At 46.0% G+C, this 17,405-nt stretch overlaps 1 long non-coding RNA gene across 1 annotated transcript in view; it reads left to right on the forward strand.

The window, feature by feature from the left end:
* The first annotated feature begins 7,575 nt into the window (after nt 1–7,575).
* The window catches only part of LOC102732977 (uncharacterized), a 54,828-nt gene continuing 44,998 nt past the window's right edge, over nt 7,576–17,405 (forward strand). The window contains exon 1 of the long non-coding RNA XR_434139.3: nt 7,576–9,448. This is a non-coding gene — a long non-coding RNA (uncharacterized LOC102732977). The remainder of the gene's footprint in view (nt 9,449–17,405) is intronic.

A 17,405-nucleotide genomic window follows, 5' to 3' on the forward strand; every position in this document is an offset into this window, starting at 1 on the left:
CTCTGCCTCCTGTAAGGCCATTGGCCCTTGGATTCAGGGCCTGCTCTAATTCAGCATGATCTCCTCTTAGTGAATTACACCTGCAGGAACCATAGTTCCAGCTAAGGTCCCATTCTGAGGTTCTGAGGGGACATGAATTTGGGGTTCTGTTCGACCTGGAACCGTGGGTCATAGGCACAGGCATCATGCTGAAAATGGTGAGGCTGGACGTCACCCAGGGATGCAGGCAGGTAGGGACGTGGCTGAGGGTGGAGGATGAGCTCTCCGGCTGCTCAGCAGGTCAGGTGGTGACAGGAAGGAGGTGCTCACTGCCATGGGAGGAAAACCCAGATCGTGCAAGGTGTGGAAACCAAGTGAAGAAAGGGCTGCCGAGGGCAGGGTTCCACATGTCCATGCCGTCGAGAGATTGGATCAGGTGGACACTGAGAACCAGCACTGGTTTGGGCAGAGTGGGGGATCCTGGGGAACCGGACAGGAGTGGGTCAGTGTGGGTCGGTGGCAGGAGCCCGATACCAGTGGGTTCAGGAGAGAATATACACGGGAGGAACCGGGGCAGGAGTGAAAAGGTGCTCTGGGTATGTGCTTCCTGTAAAGAGGCAGAGAGACGGGGCAGTTTGCCGAATTACCGATTCACTGTAAACTAATTTCTGTTAAACATTTGCAAGTGTGACACCAGATCCTGCCATGTGGCGGGGTGTTATCGGACTTCAAGTGTAATTTTTTTCTTAAGATTTTATTTATGTATTTGTCAGAAAGAGAGAGGGAACACAAGCAGGGGGAGCGGGAGAGGAAGAAGCAGGCTTCCCGCTGAGCAGGGAGCCCAATGTGGGGCTCGATCCCAGGACCCCGGGATCATGACCTGAGCTGAAGGCAGACGCTTAACCGACTGAGCCACCCAGGCGCCCCAAGGGTAATCTTTTTTTTTTGACGTTTTGGTTTCGTTTCAGTTGAAACTGATTTTGGTTTTGCTTTAGCTTTTGTTTCCCATGGGGCAGGTTTATCTCAGCTTTGTAGCCTGGTTTGCAAATCCAGCTTGATGGAACGTCAGATTGTGTGTAATTCTCATTTTAGGCACGGAACATCTCTTTCTTACACATTTAAAACGTGTCAAAATAGTTATGTGGTCGTGGTGGGTAACATAATCTGTCAGTTAAGAGAATTTCAAAAGGCAAAACACAGTCACGAAAAGGGGTTATTGATAGAAATCTGTTCTATCGTTTGTAACATCCCTGACTTTCCAGACCGACAGAATACTCTTCGTTGAAACACCCAGAAATTCTCATTTTAATATATAAAAATCCGCAGAACACACCAAACTTCAGTTTGGCCCCAGCGAAACAGCTGCAGCCAAACGTGAGTCTAAACAAAAGTAAACCGCCCTAAACCGAAACTAAAACCTCAAGCACGATCCTTCGAATGTCCCAGATGTCTCCAGAAGCTCTCTTCCAAGTGGGATTGCTCTAACTGTCAGAAAAAGTTAAAACAAACACATTTTTTGTTGTGGTGGTGATTAACTAGATGAATTGGGTAAATTTGGCCATTTAGGGAATTAACCAGGCAGCAAAAAATGGCCATTTGGAGAATTTAATTTCAGTGAATCAACTTGGAGCTGGTAATGTCTAAAAATCACAGGTCCCATGACTGGGTGTGGGTTTTCAAATTATCTTTAAAATGTTCAGATGCATTCTTCTCCATGGGTGACTTATTTCACTGTACGATAAGGAAAGAAATTCCAAGGAGCAGAGACCAGATTTGAATTCATTTGTTTGGAAAAAGACATTGATAAGCACCGAAACAAGGTCCAGGCACCAGATGCTGTCTCAGCACATCTCTCCGCCGAGGCATGTTGCCGTAGGATGAAAGCAAGCTGCCACCCCAACAACCCGCACTCAGGCAAAGGAGTGATGTTTTTGAATACACAGCCTAGTGCCAGTGTTCCGGGGTCCCCCTTTTGTCTCGCAAAAAACAGACTTAAATCCACTATCCGTTTGCACACCCTATCTGTGCAACCTTTTTTTTTCTTCCAATTTTTTGCTTGCAATTTTCACATTCTGACAAACTTATCCCTTCTTTCTTTCTTTCTTTCTTTAAAAAAAAAAAAACCCACAAAACACAGAAACCTGTATTTGTTTTTATTTCTTCAGGGGATATCTTCAGTGGTTCTCAAATATACATTCGTGTGTTCCATTAAAATAAAAAGCATCATCTATTGTTTCTTCTGGTTACAGTCACAGAGGTTAAGAACTTTCTAGATAGAATTTGACTTTATTCTTTGATAGGGAGACGTCTCGTCTTGTTCCCCAGTGTTTCCAATGGATGGACCCAGAAAAGACAGTACGCTGAAGTCAGTAGAATTTGATTATTTATCCTTAAAATCTGACAAACAGAAAACCATCTGATAACTGCAGTTGTTTCCCTGTTTAGAACTTCTGATAGTATGCATTCCCTTGAGTTTTTATTTTATTTTATTTTTTCTCTTAATTTTTTTCAAGATTTTATTTATTCATTTGAGAGAAAGAGAGAGCACGAGCCAGGGGGAGAGTCAGGCAGAGAAGCAGGCTCCCTGCCGAGCAAGGAGCCTTACCTGGGACTCGATTCCGGGACCCTGGGATCATGACCTGAGCCAAAGGCAGATGCTTAACTGACTCAGCCACCCAGGCGGCCCTGCCCTTGAGTTTCTAGCTTTCATGACCATTCAAATATGTTGGGACCCAAGTATTAGGAATAGAGACAGGACTTTCAAGGGTCTTCACCCCTGTGCCGTGGGGCTCCCTGCAAACTGCACAAACAAATTCCAAATGAAGCATGCGGGAAAACACCAGAAGAAATCAGCTCCGTGTTTTTATTCACAACCATTTGGCTCTATGCGTCAATACGTTTATTCAAAACTTTTTTTTTTCCCGGTTTTAGTTCAGAATCAGTGTGTGCTTGTTGTAACAGAACGACCAGACAGAGATCTCTGCAGCCCAGCCTCCTCCATACCGGGCCTGCTGTGAAACTACGAAAAATGCTGTGGGTGCACTTCCCCTTCCCGGAGAATCTCACAGCAGCCTCATTTCTGATCAGCTTTTTTTCCCCATAATTCCTTGTTTTTATCACTTACACCTAATTTTGTAGCGATTAAAACTCCTAAGAATTTTGGGGGGTGTATAAGTAATCACTATCAGCCCAGCATACACGTTTTCCATTTTAAATGTTTCCTTCCAGTTTTAACTTGTCTGTGTACCCAGTTGCAGTCAGTGCTGACTTCACTGAATGATTTTTGCGAACCAGGCGCTGTGCTGAGTGCTAACAGACCTTCTATTTATCAATCCGAGGAGAGGGAGGGCTACAAGTAGATCTCCTCCTTTCCTAGGTGAGGACGGTGAAGTTCGGGGCCATGACTTGACGTACCTTGCGCCCCACAGAGTGGGGACTCAAACCCTGGTTTGCATATACAAACATAAAACTCGGATGTTTTGCCAGGTTGTTGCAGTTTGTTTCAATTTTCGTTTTGCTTAATGATACCTTGTATTCTGGGCCCCTGGCTGGCTCAGCCTGTGGAGCATGAGGAGATCAATCTCAAGGTCAGGTCGTAATTCGAGCCCCGCGTTGGGCATAGTAGAGATGACTTAAAAAAACTAACAAACAAAAGCCCTCATAAGCATGTTTCCAGTTTTTACTAATTAATTTCTTCATTAAAAAATGTTGATGACAGGACTACCGTGTGCAAGGTATGGGGGGTGGCCATAAGGGGGACCAGAACATGTCCCCCCAAAATATGTCTCAGGCACATGGATTCTTTTGAGCTAAAGGCCATTGAGAACTGGCAGATTCAGGAAAAGCTCTAAAATCAGGGCACGAGTTTACTGTCTCCCTCTTACTAGCTCTTCTCAAGAAAGAAGACATTGACCAAAACCAGCACAACAGACCTCACTAAGCCACCCCTGTTTGCCATACCTCTGCTGGTCGCCTTTCCATAACTTGCTTTCCCAGCCCAGAAGCTATAAGCCCTTGTCCTTTGTTAATTTATTCTTAAAGATTTTACTTATCTATTTGAGAGAGAGAAGCAGCAGAGGGGAGAGGCAGAGGGAGGGGGAGAAGCAGGCTTCCCTCTGAGCAGGGAGCCTAACTCAGGGCTCGATCCCAGGATGCTAGATCATGACCTGACCTGAAGACAGACGCTTAGCCGACTGAGCCACCCAGGTGCCTCTCCTTTAATATTTAAACCCAAGTTCTAATCAGCCTTCTGGGCTCCTAATCCATCACTGGATGCTTCCATGTGAACGTACGTGCGAGGCGCATGGTTCATAAACTTTGTTTCTTTTTCTCTTGTGAATCTGTCTTTGGTTCATGTCATTCGCAAGGCCCCAGGTGGACAACCTAAGATGGGTAGAGAAAGAGATTTCTTTCCTCGCCTTTACTACAGGTGCCCCTGAGCCCTTGAAATGTGGTTTATCAGACTCAAAATGGGCTCAACTATAAGTATGAAGTGCACCCTAGATTTCAGACTGAGAATGACAAAAATAATGTAAAATATATCAGCGATACCTTTTATATGGAGGACGTACTGAAATGAGACTACTTTGGAGACATTGGGTTCTATAAAATACAGTATTAAAATTAATCTGACCTGTTTCTTTGAATTTTTTTTTTTTTAATTTTATTTATTTGAGAGAGAGCAAGGGAGAGAAAGAGAGAGAGCGCACAGAGTGAGAGGGAGAAGCAGACTCCGCACTGAGCAGAGAGCCCGATGCAGGGCTCAGTTCCAGGCTCCTGGGATCAGGACCTGAGCCAAAAGCAGATGCTTAACCGACTGAGCCACCCAGACACCCCTCTTTGAATTCTTTTAAATATAGCTGCTGGGAACCTGAAAATCAGATATGCAGTTGGCGTTGTGTTTCCTTTGGACGGCACTGCTCTGGCCTCTGACTCCTGCCGTATTTTTCTCCTCTGCCCTGGGCGGGTTTGCTGTGCTGACGTGGGGAGTGTTGGGCCCATCACTGCACACCGGGGACAGGTCACCAGCGCACTCGCTGGGAGAAATCGTTTGCCAGGCTGTACCACTGAGCATCATGTGTGAGAACACCGGCTTCACAGCCTTCCTGCTTTCATAAGGCTTCTTACCTTTTTCTGGTTTGCGCTGGCTCAATGTAATTCCAGCGAGAGAGAGAGGTGAGTTCGTGGAAAACGGTGCGGTGGTGGTTAGTGTATCTGCAGGGCTGTGTGACCGTCTCCACCGGCGGTGTGAGAACATGTTTATCACCCCAGGGGGAAACTCCATATCCAGCTATGACCTCCCATCGTTCCTTCTCTCCAACCCTGAGCAATCACCCGTCTACTTTCTGTGTCTATAGACTTGCCGATTCTGGACCTTTCCTACAAACGGAAGCATACCACCTCCCATCGTTCCTTCTCTCCAACCCTGAGCAATCACCCGTCTACTTTCTGTGTCTATAGACTTGCCGATTCTGGACCTTTCCTACAAACGGAAGCATACCACGTGTGGTCTGTGTTGACTGGCTTCCCTCACTTAGCATGATGGTGTTGAGGGCTACCCATGTCATGGTGTATATCAGTCATGCACTCCTCTGTATGGCTGAGTGGTATTCTGCTGTGTGGATAGACCCCATTTGTTCATCCGCTCCTCCTTGATAGGCGTTGGGTGGTTTCCACCTTTTGGTTACTGTGAACAGTGCTGCCCACATGTACAGATTTTTGTTTGAACACCTGTTTTCAATTATTTTAGATTTTAACATTTTAGAGAAGCGAAGGGCGCACGTGCACATGTGGCTTGTCTGTGAGAGCTAGGATCCGAAAATCAAGCCCATGGGGTTCGGGCGGGCGATATCGTGCACGCACCCACTGATTCACGTAGCGTTTGCCAGCTGAGCACCCACTGTACCGTGCCACGGAGGTGACAGGGAACCAGACAGAAAAGGGCCCCAGCCCCAGGAGCATACCCTCCAGGGGGGAAGGCCAAAGAGAACCCTGCAGTGAGGCATGAGCAGTGTGATTTCAGATGATGGTGGGGTCTGTGCAGGACCTGACACAGCGGACGAGGGAGGCCCAGGGGTTCGGTTGTCCTCTGGGCGGGAGCTGGCCTCTGGGGGGAGGCTTGGATGCCTAGAAGGAGACCGGAGGGTGTGTGTGCCCATGAGTGTGTGTCTCTGTGTGTCCACGTGTGTGTCTGTGCCAGGGGAGAGCACTTCACCCGGCGTGTCCTGCAGGGCCTTGTCCACCTCAGGAAAGAGGATGTTCTTGGCCCTACAGCAGTGGGCCCCTCAGAAGCCTGGTGCTGCCTGTGGGTGGGGTGCCAGGCGGGGCAGCAGGGGGGCTCAGAGGCCCTGGGGCTGCTGTCATCTTCAGGAGGAAAGAGGTGGGTCTGGGCGGTTGAGCCAGGTGAACAGGGTGTAGAGGTGTGGAGGTGTGGCGGGGGCAGTGGGGTCCCGGTAATCAGCTGGGGCCTGGGTGGCTGAAGAGGCCAAGCTGGGAGGAGAGAGAGTTCTGGAAACAAGCCCCACGGCCTTCCGGCTCCACGACCCACCTCCACCCTCCCCAGGGCCTCTCCTCACCCATGCATACATCCTGCCTCAGTGAGGCAGGAGACCCTTTCCTGACTGCCTCTTGCTACACGTGTTTATGTTTACGTCTGTTTCTTCTACTAAGATGGAAGTTTCCAGAATATGGGAAACGTGCCCTTTTTTGCTCCCGCCGTATTCCTATGTCTCACAGGGTTCTTGGTGCACAGAGTTTCTCAATAATGAGCCATATGTGGCCAGCGAGCCCTCAAAATGTGGCCAATGCAACATGTCAAAATAGTATTAGTTTGGATATGCTGGTTTAAATGAAATATATTGTTACAATTATTCTTACCTGTTTCTTTTTACGTCTTTTATTTTTTTATCTTTTAAAGATTTTATTTATTTATTTGAGAGAGAGAGAGAGAGAGAGCATGGGGAGGGGCAGAGGGAGAGGGAGAGGCAGACTCCCCGCTGAGCAGTGAGCCTGACATGGTGCTCAGGGCTCGGTCCCAGGACCCCAGGTATTGTGACCTGAGCCGAAGGCAGAGCCACCCAGGCGCCCTCACAACATTCATTTTTAAGGGAAGACTGTGCCTTTTTCTGGCAGTGAATGCCACCTCATCTTCACCCTCAGTGTTTGCATCAAATACTCCCCCCAACCCCCACCCGCAACTGCAACCCAGTTTTCTTGAGTGCCTGTTGCAGTGGTGGACCTGTGTTCTTGCAGACCAGAAGTGGACTTGCATGTGTTCAGTTCTGCTTTAGCTCCGATAGCTCTTGCTGTGTGTTCTCCGGAAAAGCTGCGCTGACCATCCCTGCCACCTGCTCTATACCGTGAGCCTGGGGCAGTGCCCTGTCCTCCACGTCTTTAACAACCCTGGATATTATTGCTCTCCTCACCGTTCTGTCTGACGGGAGTAACAGCCTCTCATTCTGGTTTTGATGTCCAGTTTTTTGGATCCCAAATGAGGTGCTTTTCAACATTCAAGTTTTCTCCTCTCCTCTGCTCTCTCTCTCTCTCTCTGAGTGCATATCCTTTGCCTGCATTTTTATTTTGAGGGTTTTTTTCCCTTTTTTTCACCTCTTGGCACTCTGTGGGCTTAGTGTCTAAGTATATATGTTTTGAATGTATGTTTTGTGATATTTTGACTCATTCTTACTCATGATGGGCTTTTCCCTGTATCTAATTTTTCAGTGTTTGTGGAGACAGATTTATTAATGTTTTCTTTCATATCCATTGGCTTCTTTGTTAAGTTGAATGGGACACTTCCCATCCCACGATTATAAAAGTATTCACTATGCTGTCTTGTGGTGAAATGAGCAAAGGAGCTCTCTACCTGCTCCAGACGCTTCCTCCCATCCTCAGCTCAGACATATACTCGGTGTCCTTCAGCAAGCAGCCCCTAAACACAAGATCTGGACCAAAAACTGAACACAAAGGAGGATTTTGTTGGAGCTGATTATTTCTGAGGGAAAAACTAAACCATCTCTGAAAACTGTTAGGATGTCAGCTTGGCCCCAGTTGCCAAATAAAACCCTAGGGCAGTCACCTACCATGGACTTCCCCCCTGATTAATGACCTCCGAATGCCAGGCTTGAGTCCAAGTTCTGTAGACATTGACATCCAACTCAGGAAGGGAACGGTTTTCCCAGAAACGGCACAACGTGGCCAGTATTCTGGGGACATCCATTTCTAAACCATAGCAAGATTGAATACTAGCCACCTGTGTATAGATAATATCCCTGGGTCACATTCGTAGCTCTGGTGTTCTGGGGGGGAAATCTTGTGTCCCCGTTTTGAGATGAGTTGAGTGCTTGTTCCAAATGCCCATTATGGCCTATGGTCCAGTTTTCCCTATGAATGAAGGGTTTAAGTGTTGGCGTATCATGGCAGTCTACTTCCAGGCTTGTTTGTTGAACTAAGTACACAAGCACTGGAATAATAACTCAAACAGTGAGTACATTTTCACTCTTACTCCTCTGCACCTAACTCTGTAAGTCCCTAAATACGTGTATTCAAGGGAGTGTGTGCTTCTTTCCAATACCTGCCTTGTGTGATGGGGTATGATTGCATAATCATGGCTTCGAGGCAAGTCCCATAAGCCTTCCAACCTCCAGCCAGACTGTCCCTGTCAAGGCCCTTCTGTGTGGAAATTCTGGAGTCCATCTGCTTGTAGATCCCCATAAAGAACTCGGTATATATCTAAAAAGCAATGTCATCTGCTGACCAAATTTCCCTTTGCTAAATCTACCCTGATGCTTGTCAGGAAAATTAACTGAAGACCAGAGATGGTACAGAGGAGACCAGCGAAGAAATGTCTGCAGCACACGGGAGAGAGAGGATGGAGAGGTGGCTGAGACGCAGCAGTCAGGGAGATGGAGAAATGTGTCCATAAATAAAGTTTTATTGGAACACGGCCATGCTCATTCGTTACTATCGCCTGCATTTGCTTTCACGATCCAGTGGCAGAGTTGAAAAGTTGAGTCAGAGTCTGCATGGCCCTGCAAAGCCCAAAACATTTACTATCTGGTTCTTTACAGAAAAAAGCCCACTCCAGGTATAGAGCCTAATGGTTCAGGACTTTGTGTGGACCCAGCTTCAAGGAAAATTCCACAGAGCCCCTTCCAACGTAGCTGGCGCCCCCAAATTTCTCTAGAAAGAAAATCTGGGGTCACTGTGGTGGTTTGTAGGCTGTCATGAGGAGGGTGGAATTTTTTCTAAGACCAACAGGGATTTCGTGAAAAGGCATCAGCAGGAGGTGGCTTGACCATGTTTTTGCGGTGATCTGAAGAAGAGATCAATAGGGCAGGCGGATGGAACACCTGTTTCTGAGGCAGAATCAACAAGACTTGGGAATCGATGGACTGGCGGGCTCTGGAGACGGAGAGTTCGCATTGACGTTCATGTTTTATCCAGGACAGACAAAGGACAGTTTTCAGGCGTGGTGAGTGAGATAAAACATTTTGTGTTATTCGGACTAATTGTAATTGTTTCTTTGTGTCCTGGAAAATTTCCTGTTTACTAGAAAGTTTTCGATTATATACATGAGTTGGACTATATTTTCTATTGGGTAGCACTGGTTTAAAGAGAATCATGACCCAACTTTCTGATTGACCAGGTTTTTTGTAAATGATGTGACCGTATTTGAAATGTGATGAATTCTAAGTGGGTTTTTTTTTTTTAATAAATTTATGGAGGTGAAATTCAGATACTGTAAAATTAACTCTTTTAAAGAATGATTCAGTGTCATTTAGTGTTACCAGGTTGGGCAACCATCACCTCCACGTAGTTGCAAAGTCTTTTATCATCACCCCAAAAGGACCCCTCCCCCGGAACCAGCTAAGCAGTCCCTCCCTCCCCAGTACCCCTTCCTGGCATTTGAGTGTGTGCGGAGCTTAGAAGCTGGTTGGAGATGGGGAGAAAAAGGAGAGACGTCAGGAGGCAGATGTGAGTGTGGCAGGGAGTGTGGGGAGAGGGGCTATCTCAGGATTTAACGGGGAGGGAATATCTAGAGACCCGAGGGCTACATGGGAAGGTCTTTCTTATCCGATGGGAAAAAATGGGGGGAACATGGTCAACCCTGATAAGGCGTTAATCAGGTTGATCAGCCGTGCAGACCAGTGGTTCTCAAGCTGGACAAGTGCCAGACGCACCTGGAGGGTTCATTAAAGTCACAATTCCCTGGGTGCTGCCCCTACTGCTGCATGGAGGGGCCACATTATGCACCACTGTATGCAGGTGCTGGCTGGCCAGGGCCGCTCAGCCTCCCCACGTACTCCTTCCTCTCCATCCCCACGGGAATTAGATTCTCCAAATCATACTTTTGTCACGGGCTGTGTGTGTGTGTGTGTGTGTGTGTGTGTAAGATTTTCAATCACAAGAAGCTGCTCTGAAATTAAGAGCCACAGTTAGGGGGGAGGGGAGGCGTCAGTCCTGCCGAAATCCTCCCCATCCCCCCCACCAGGCAATTTTATTATCAGCAACACCGCTTTGTTCATGCTGGTACCTGCTGGCTTACCCGTTGCCATGGAAACTGCAGCCCCGCGTGGGAGGGGAGGGAACAGTGGAACTGACTGGAATTTTCCAGGCTGTAGAGGTAAACAGGTACAGATTAGGGAAAAAAAAAAAACCTCCCAGCATGTAGTTGTCATGTCTGTATGATTCTTGAAAGAGAGATCAGCAAGTCTAATGATACTCGCAGAACAGTCTTCACTGAGGGGCAGGAATCCAGGCAGTGGGCATTTGATTCCAGCGGACCCCCCACTCATTTAGCTCCTCTCACTAATTGAATTATGGAAGGTGGAAGCCAAAACAGCACCTAAGAGCTGTAAACAAGCAAAGAAAAAAGATCGTTTCAGACAACTGCCGAGCAGAGCATATCTCTCATCTCGGGGAGGTGTGATTGGCAGCTTGGAGGTGTTGAATGCCTGGCATCCTTTTGTGTCTTCCTTCCATTATGCAGAGGTCGTGTTCTTGAGACGTGTTCGTGTTGAAACTCGGGGCTCTGATTAGTCTCATACATGGCTACAGTATGCTATGATGTGCATACCCTCTCTTTCACGTGTCCATTCTCTCTCTTTGGGGAAGAGTTGGATTTCGCGGTCCCACCGCAGGTGTTTGCTCTTACAAAGCAACATTCAGGAAGTTGGCCCACAACAAGTATTTGTCAGATAATCACCGTTGCTCTGTCCCCTCTGGCATTTGTCTCCTTGCTCACAGATGGAGAGTTTCTCCAGGGTATTTGTCCGGGAACGAAATTAGCAGCTGCTACGAAATGCATCGTTTCAAACTATCTGTATATTCCTCTGTCGCTTTCCGGATGGGTAGTTTGTTTTCTGCGTCTCCCACTAAGAGGAAGCCCCACGAGGGCAGAGACGTGTTCTGTCTTTGGTCTCCAAAGCCTTCGGAGTGTCTAGCAGATAGAAAATGCTCAGTACAGTTTGTAGGTGATCATATATAAATACTGAGTGAGTGGATTATTTTTGCAGAAAAGTGGGTTTGTGGCCCATATGTGAGTTTTTATCCTTTTTCTTGTAACATGCTCTCAGGACATTAAAGATTCTTTTAAAAATAGCCTTTGTTTTTAAAGAATTGGCTCCGGACATCCTTGGGGATATGTTTTATGAACTTGTTTTTCATTTCTTGCGTTCATAGACAATGTTATCCTATCCTAACCCCCATGTAGGTGAGTGGCTGGTGTGTGGGTTCAAATGGGCAGGAGTAGATTCCCAGATGTGAAATTATTGGATCAAAGGACACGTGCATTTTAAACTTTTGCAATCATTGCCAGAATGTTTGCCAGAAAGGATGAACCACTGTGTTCTCCCACAGCCGGCTGTGAAGATGTCCAGTTTTTCACCCTCTTGTCAACCTTGGGTGGTATCAGGTCTTCCATCTTCGTCTGCCTGCTGGGGGTAATGACATTTCATTTCGGTTTCAAAGTCGGTTTTGGAACACAGGCAGGTGTTATTTAACATTGGACTGGGAGTAGATCCAGGTTCTGTGGGGCCTGAAGCTTTACAATTTGGGGGACCCTCTTTGAGGAAAAGAATACAAAATGACAAATATGAAAACTTGGTACAGATGTGAAAATTTATTTAGAATCTGTACAGAAATCACAACAAATCCCTCACATCACCACCGCAAGTTGCTCAAATACTATAATGTATCACAAAATAAAACACATGACATAGGGGCGCCTGGGTGGCTCAGTTGTTGGGCGTCTGCCTTCGGCTCAGGTCATGATCCCAGGGTCCTGGGATCGAGCCCCGCATCGGGCTCCCTGCTCGGCGGGAAGCCTGCTTCTCCCTCTCCCACTCCCCCTGCCTGTGTTCCCTCTCTCGCTGTGTCTCTCTCTGTCAAATAAATAAATAAAATCTTTAAAAAAAAAAACGACATAAAATGTTTTATTAATTAGCTGATTGATACATCTCTGTGATACTTTTTCTCCTATGTGGGTTTTATTTTATTTTATTTTATTTTAACTGCACACTCATCTGTTACTTCCTCTTACTTTGTTAACAGAATTCTTCTTAGAAAAATGTAGCCTTTGGTCTAGGATGGTCATACAAAAAGACTTTTATGAGGTACCTAAAGTAGTCAGATTCAGAGACAGAGTAGCATAGTCATGACCCTGGGGTGGAGGCCGAGGGGAAATGGGGAGTTAGTGTTTAAAGGGGACAGAGTTTTAGTTTTGCAAGATGAGAAAGTTCTGGAGGGGGGTTGCAACAATGTGCACATAATTACGACTGACATGTACACTAAAAAATGGTTAGGATGGTAAATTTTATATTATGTATATCGTACCAGTTAATTTTTTTTTTTAAATGAGATGAACCTAAAGAGAGAATGTGTCACTGTTGCAAAACGCAGAGATGGGGGTCAATGACCTCAGGACCCGAGAGGTGGCTCTTTCACTGCCGAGATTAAGGGAATGAGTGGCATATGGTACATTCCTGCAGATTTATCAGTGTTTGTGAAGAGAGTTGTTCAAATTTCACAACAGCTGCATTGTCATATGCTGACCAAGAATGTTGTTCATGGTGCATTACAGTCATTTAGAATTTGTTTCACTTTGTTTAACATCTCAGATAGATGGTTTTCAAGACCCAGAAAAGTACCCCCCTTCGGCTCCCCAAAATCTCTCATGGATTTTTATATTATGACAAACCAAGTAAATCCCCATCTCATCAGTCCCTGTCACATTCCTGCAGAATCCTAAAGCTGGAGTGACATTTGGCGTCTGGCTTAGAGTGCTTGATTTGCCACTTCCTTTTGTGAGCGGTTCCCCCATTATTTTAATGTGTTCTTTATATACGGTTTTGTTTAAATAAGGCACATTAGTTTTCTCACTTTGACTTTTTTCCCCCTAAGTGCGTATGATGAGTATAGTAATAACACCCATGAAATTTTTGTTAGCTGGAGAATAAATATTCCTTCTTGTCGGGTCTAGTGCATCTTTATTTGAATAATGAATCATCTGAGTAAACACAGCCTGCTGCACTCGATGCAAAATCTCCATCATCTGTATATATTTACCCAGTTTGAAAACCTATTTGATGCAAGTGATGCTATCCCAGTTGAAAACCTTTTACAAACAAAACAGTGATAGGAAAACTTCAGTGCTCAAAAGGACTAGGCTGGATCTTGTGACGGACTGTGTATTGTCATTGTTCAGTGGACTCTTTGCAAATACCACCGAGCTCACACTTTGGGGGAGAAACACACAAACACCAGTTTTTCAACGGTGTTGAATATTGCTCATCACCACAGAGCACAGGGAAAGCTCGTGGTCCTTATTAAACACAGTAGATGAAACAAAGCTAGTGCGCACCTCCTTACAGGTTTCTTTTTTTTTTTTTGGTGACCTGAAAGTTGTGTTTTTTTATTTGCTATTGTTTCCAAGTTTCTTTCTGCTTTTAATTTCCTATTTGGAAGAGGTCTGGTTCTTATAACAAGAAAAAAATGCCTTGTGCAGTTGTTTTCATGATCTGCATCTCTTTGGCTGTCATGATTCTTTTCCTTATCATTTGATTCTGTCTAACAGCGTTTTTAGTTACTTTCATATTTTGAAGACTCTGCCAGCCTTCTTTCTTTCGGACTGAAATTTGGCGTCCACCAGCATACTTCCTTTTTTGGCACCTTTGAAATCCAATGTGACTGAGAAAGAAACCTAGACAAGTTTGATCTGGAATTCAGTCATACACAAGATCAGGTGCCACGCTTTTTAAAATTGCTGTTACGTTGCATTGGGACGTGCGGGACGACTGTGCAGACAACTGTTTCGCTGTCGCAACCAATAAGTTGACGGGTTGATGAATGTGGGCGGGAATCGTGTCCTTGAGGCGTCTGCTTCCTTGGGTAACTTCTCTGTACCGCAGGGAATGTTATGTGACGCTTTGGCCGGAGCCACGGCCTCCCTGAGGATCAGACGCCTCAGACATACATCTACGCGGCTTCACGACCAGCCTTACACGCTGTTTGTCCATTCCAAGTACGACGGGGATCCTGCTAAAACTTTTCCAGGATGTCCTAATGTAAACACTGCCCTGATGAGTTAATTGCTTATGGCGAAGAATGTGTCTTGACCAGGCATTAATGATAAGAGGTCCTCCACTTACAGATTTTATACTTCTCGTGGTTAGAAAAATTTCCCAGACCTTTGTGCATCAATGTACGGTTAGCGTGGTATGGAATTTCTGGAGTGATTCTTATCCCAGCATAGATTCTAAAAACTTCATAGTTATTGATAGATGTGTATATATTATTATACATGACACTGTGTAACTATATTATAGTTACATAGATATAACCTTATCTATATCCGTATATATACATATATCCATACATATATAACCTTATAATAACTAATAACACAGAAATAGGGTTGCCAGATAAAATTTGAATTTCAAATAAACAGTGAACACCTTTTCATTATAGATACATACGGTACTATATGTCTTAAATATTCCATGGGACATATTTGTACTAAAAGTTATTTATTGTTTATCTGAAATCCAAATTTAACTGGGTATCCTGTATTTCTACTTGCTAAATCTTGCAACCCTATACATGCATATATTCCACAAAATCTAACCCCCAATCAACTCGCCTTTAGCTAGGTCCTGAAAATGCTCATCACCACTTCAGTATGGTCAAATGTAAGGTTTTGTTGTTGTTTTAAGGAAGGAGATACCAAAGTAGAAACAGATGGTGATTTCAACCAATTGCATTTAAAATATCTCACTTTTGGGGCACCTGGGTGGCTCAGATGGTTAAGCATCTGCCTTCGGCTCAGGCCATGATCTCCAGGTCCAGGGATCAAGCCCCACATTGGGCTCCCTGCTCAGCGGGGAGCCTGCTTCTCCCTCTCCCTCTGCCTCTTCCCCTGCTTGTGTTCTCTCTGTCTCTCTCTCTCTCTCAAATGGATAAATCTTAAAATAAAATATCTCACTTTTGCAAACTTTACAGAAACACCTTGCTAGACTGTTGAAAGAGGCAAGCAGGGAAGCTTGAAGTTTAGCCTTCCCTGGAAATCTACAACTGTGAACATTTTGAGTCCCCCCCACTTTTTTTTCTATTTTGGTTTTTGTGGTGAGTTGAATAATGACCCCCCCAAATTCACATCCACCCAGAGCCTCAGAATGTGACCTTATCTGGAAGCAGGGTCTTTGCAGATGTCATTAACTAAGTATCTTGAGATGAAATGATCCTGGATTTAGGGAAGACTGGTGCCCTCAGAAGAGAAAGATTTAGACACACGGAGACACAGAGGAGATGATGTGAAGATGGGGCAGAGATTGGAGTGGTGCATCTGTCAGAAAGGCAGCCAGGAGCCCCCCGAAGCCAGAGTGACTGGAAGCCTCTCCCTGAGGGCCTTCAGAGGGAGCCCCGTCCTGCTGACACCTTGGTCTTGGACTCCTGACCTCCAGACAATGAGAGAATCAACCTCTGTTATTGTAAGCAACCCAGTCTTATTAACTTGCTACAGCAACCCTAGAAAGCTAAGTCTGTGAGAGGAAGTGACATCACTAGTGATTAGTGATGGGGATTGGACTGTCATATGTGTTGGAAGAAGTTTCACCCAGTCACTTAAGTCGTTCCCGTGGTGGGTGTGTCAGGGTGCTGGGACCGTGTAACAAAGCACCGCATGCTGGGGGCTGAAACAACGGGAATTTATTTCCCTTGGTTCTGGGGGCTGGAAGTCTGAGGTCAGGACGTCTGCAGGGTTGGTGCCTCCTACGGACGGCGAGGGAAGGGTCTGTTCAGGCCTCTCCCCTTGACTTGTAGATGACCACCCTCCCCCTGCACGGTGCATGGTCTTCGTTCTATACCTGTGTGTGTGCAGACTTTCCTCTTCTTGCAAGGACACCAGACATGATGGATTAGGATCCACCCTAAGGACCTCAGTTTAACTTAATTACCTCTGTAAAGGCCCTGTCTCCACATACGGTCACAGTTTGAGGTACTGGTGGTTTGCATTTTGACATGAATTTGTTGGGGGGGTGGAATTGTAGGGAGGACACAATATAACCCATAACAGTAGGATTTTCAATTTTATGTTGTCAGATTGAATGCAGGTTTTTCTTATGTCTTTTGGCTTTTCCACTGGGTTTGGTGAGGTCTCCTCCATCCCATGATTTTTTTTTAAAGATTTTATTTATTTATTTGACAGAGAGCGAGAGAGCACAAGCAGCAGCCAGAGAGGGAGAAGCAGGCTCCCCGCCAAGCAGGGAGAACAGGGAGAGCAGGGAGCTTGATGCGGGCTCGATCCCAAGATCCTGGGATCATGACCTGAGCCAAAGGCAGACGCTTAACTAACTGAGCCACCCAGGCGCCCCCTCCTCCATCCCATGATCATAAAACCATTTACCCATGTTCTCTTGTGCTGTGTTCCCCAAACATTGCCTTGTTCCACCCTGCAGAGCTCCGAGCGCCAGGAGCTAAAGGAGGGAGTTGGGGGGAGGGCATGCAGCCCTGAAGGGAAACGAGGCTCAGATGGGAAAGGAAGCCACCATCCTGAGAAGAAGCCATTCGAAATTCCACCCTTGGCCCAGGTACCAATCAAACCACCCACGCTGGAATCTCCCCCCCGATTCATGAGCCACAGGCTAGACTGGAGTCCAATAGTGTACACGTCCCCATCCAAGTCAGGACGGGACTGGTGTTGTCTGATACAACTCAACCTCTATTCTGAAGATGTCCGTTTCTAAACCTCATCAGATTTAACACCAGGCATCCCAGAGCAGGTTGGATGTCTGGACCCTCTTGGCAATGAGTTCCCTGGGATGGTGGTTTGAGCTGGTCGTGGGGCCTGGCCTGCCACAACTCTTTGGGTGTGCACATTTTAAATCCTCATGTCTCATGGTAACCTACTCACGATATGCCTGTTGGGCCAAGGC

The sequence above is a fragment of the Leptonychotes weddellii genome, chromosome 16, assembly GCF_054177405.1.
Source record: "Leptonychotes weddellii isolate Sample4059 chromosome 16, ASM5417740v2, whole genome shotgun sequence".
NCBI classification, from domain to species: domain Eukaryota; kingdom Metazoa; phylum Chordata; class Mammalia; order Carnivora; family Phocidae; genus Leptonychotes; species Leptonychotes weddellii.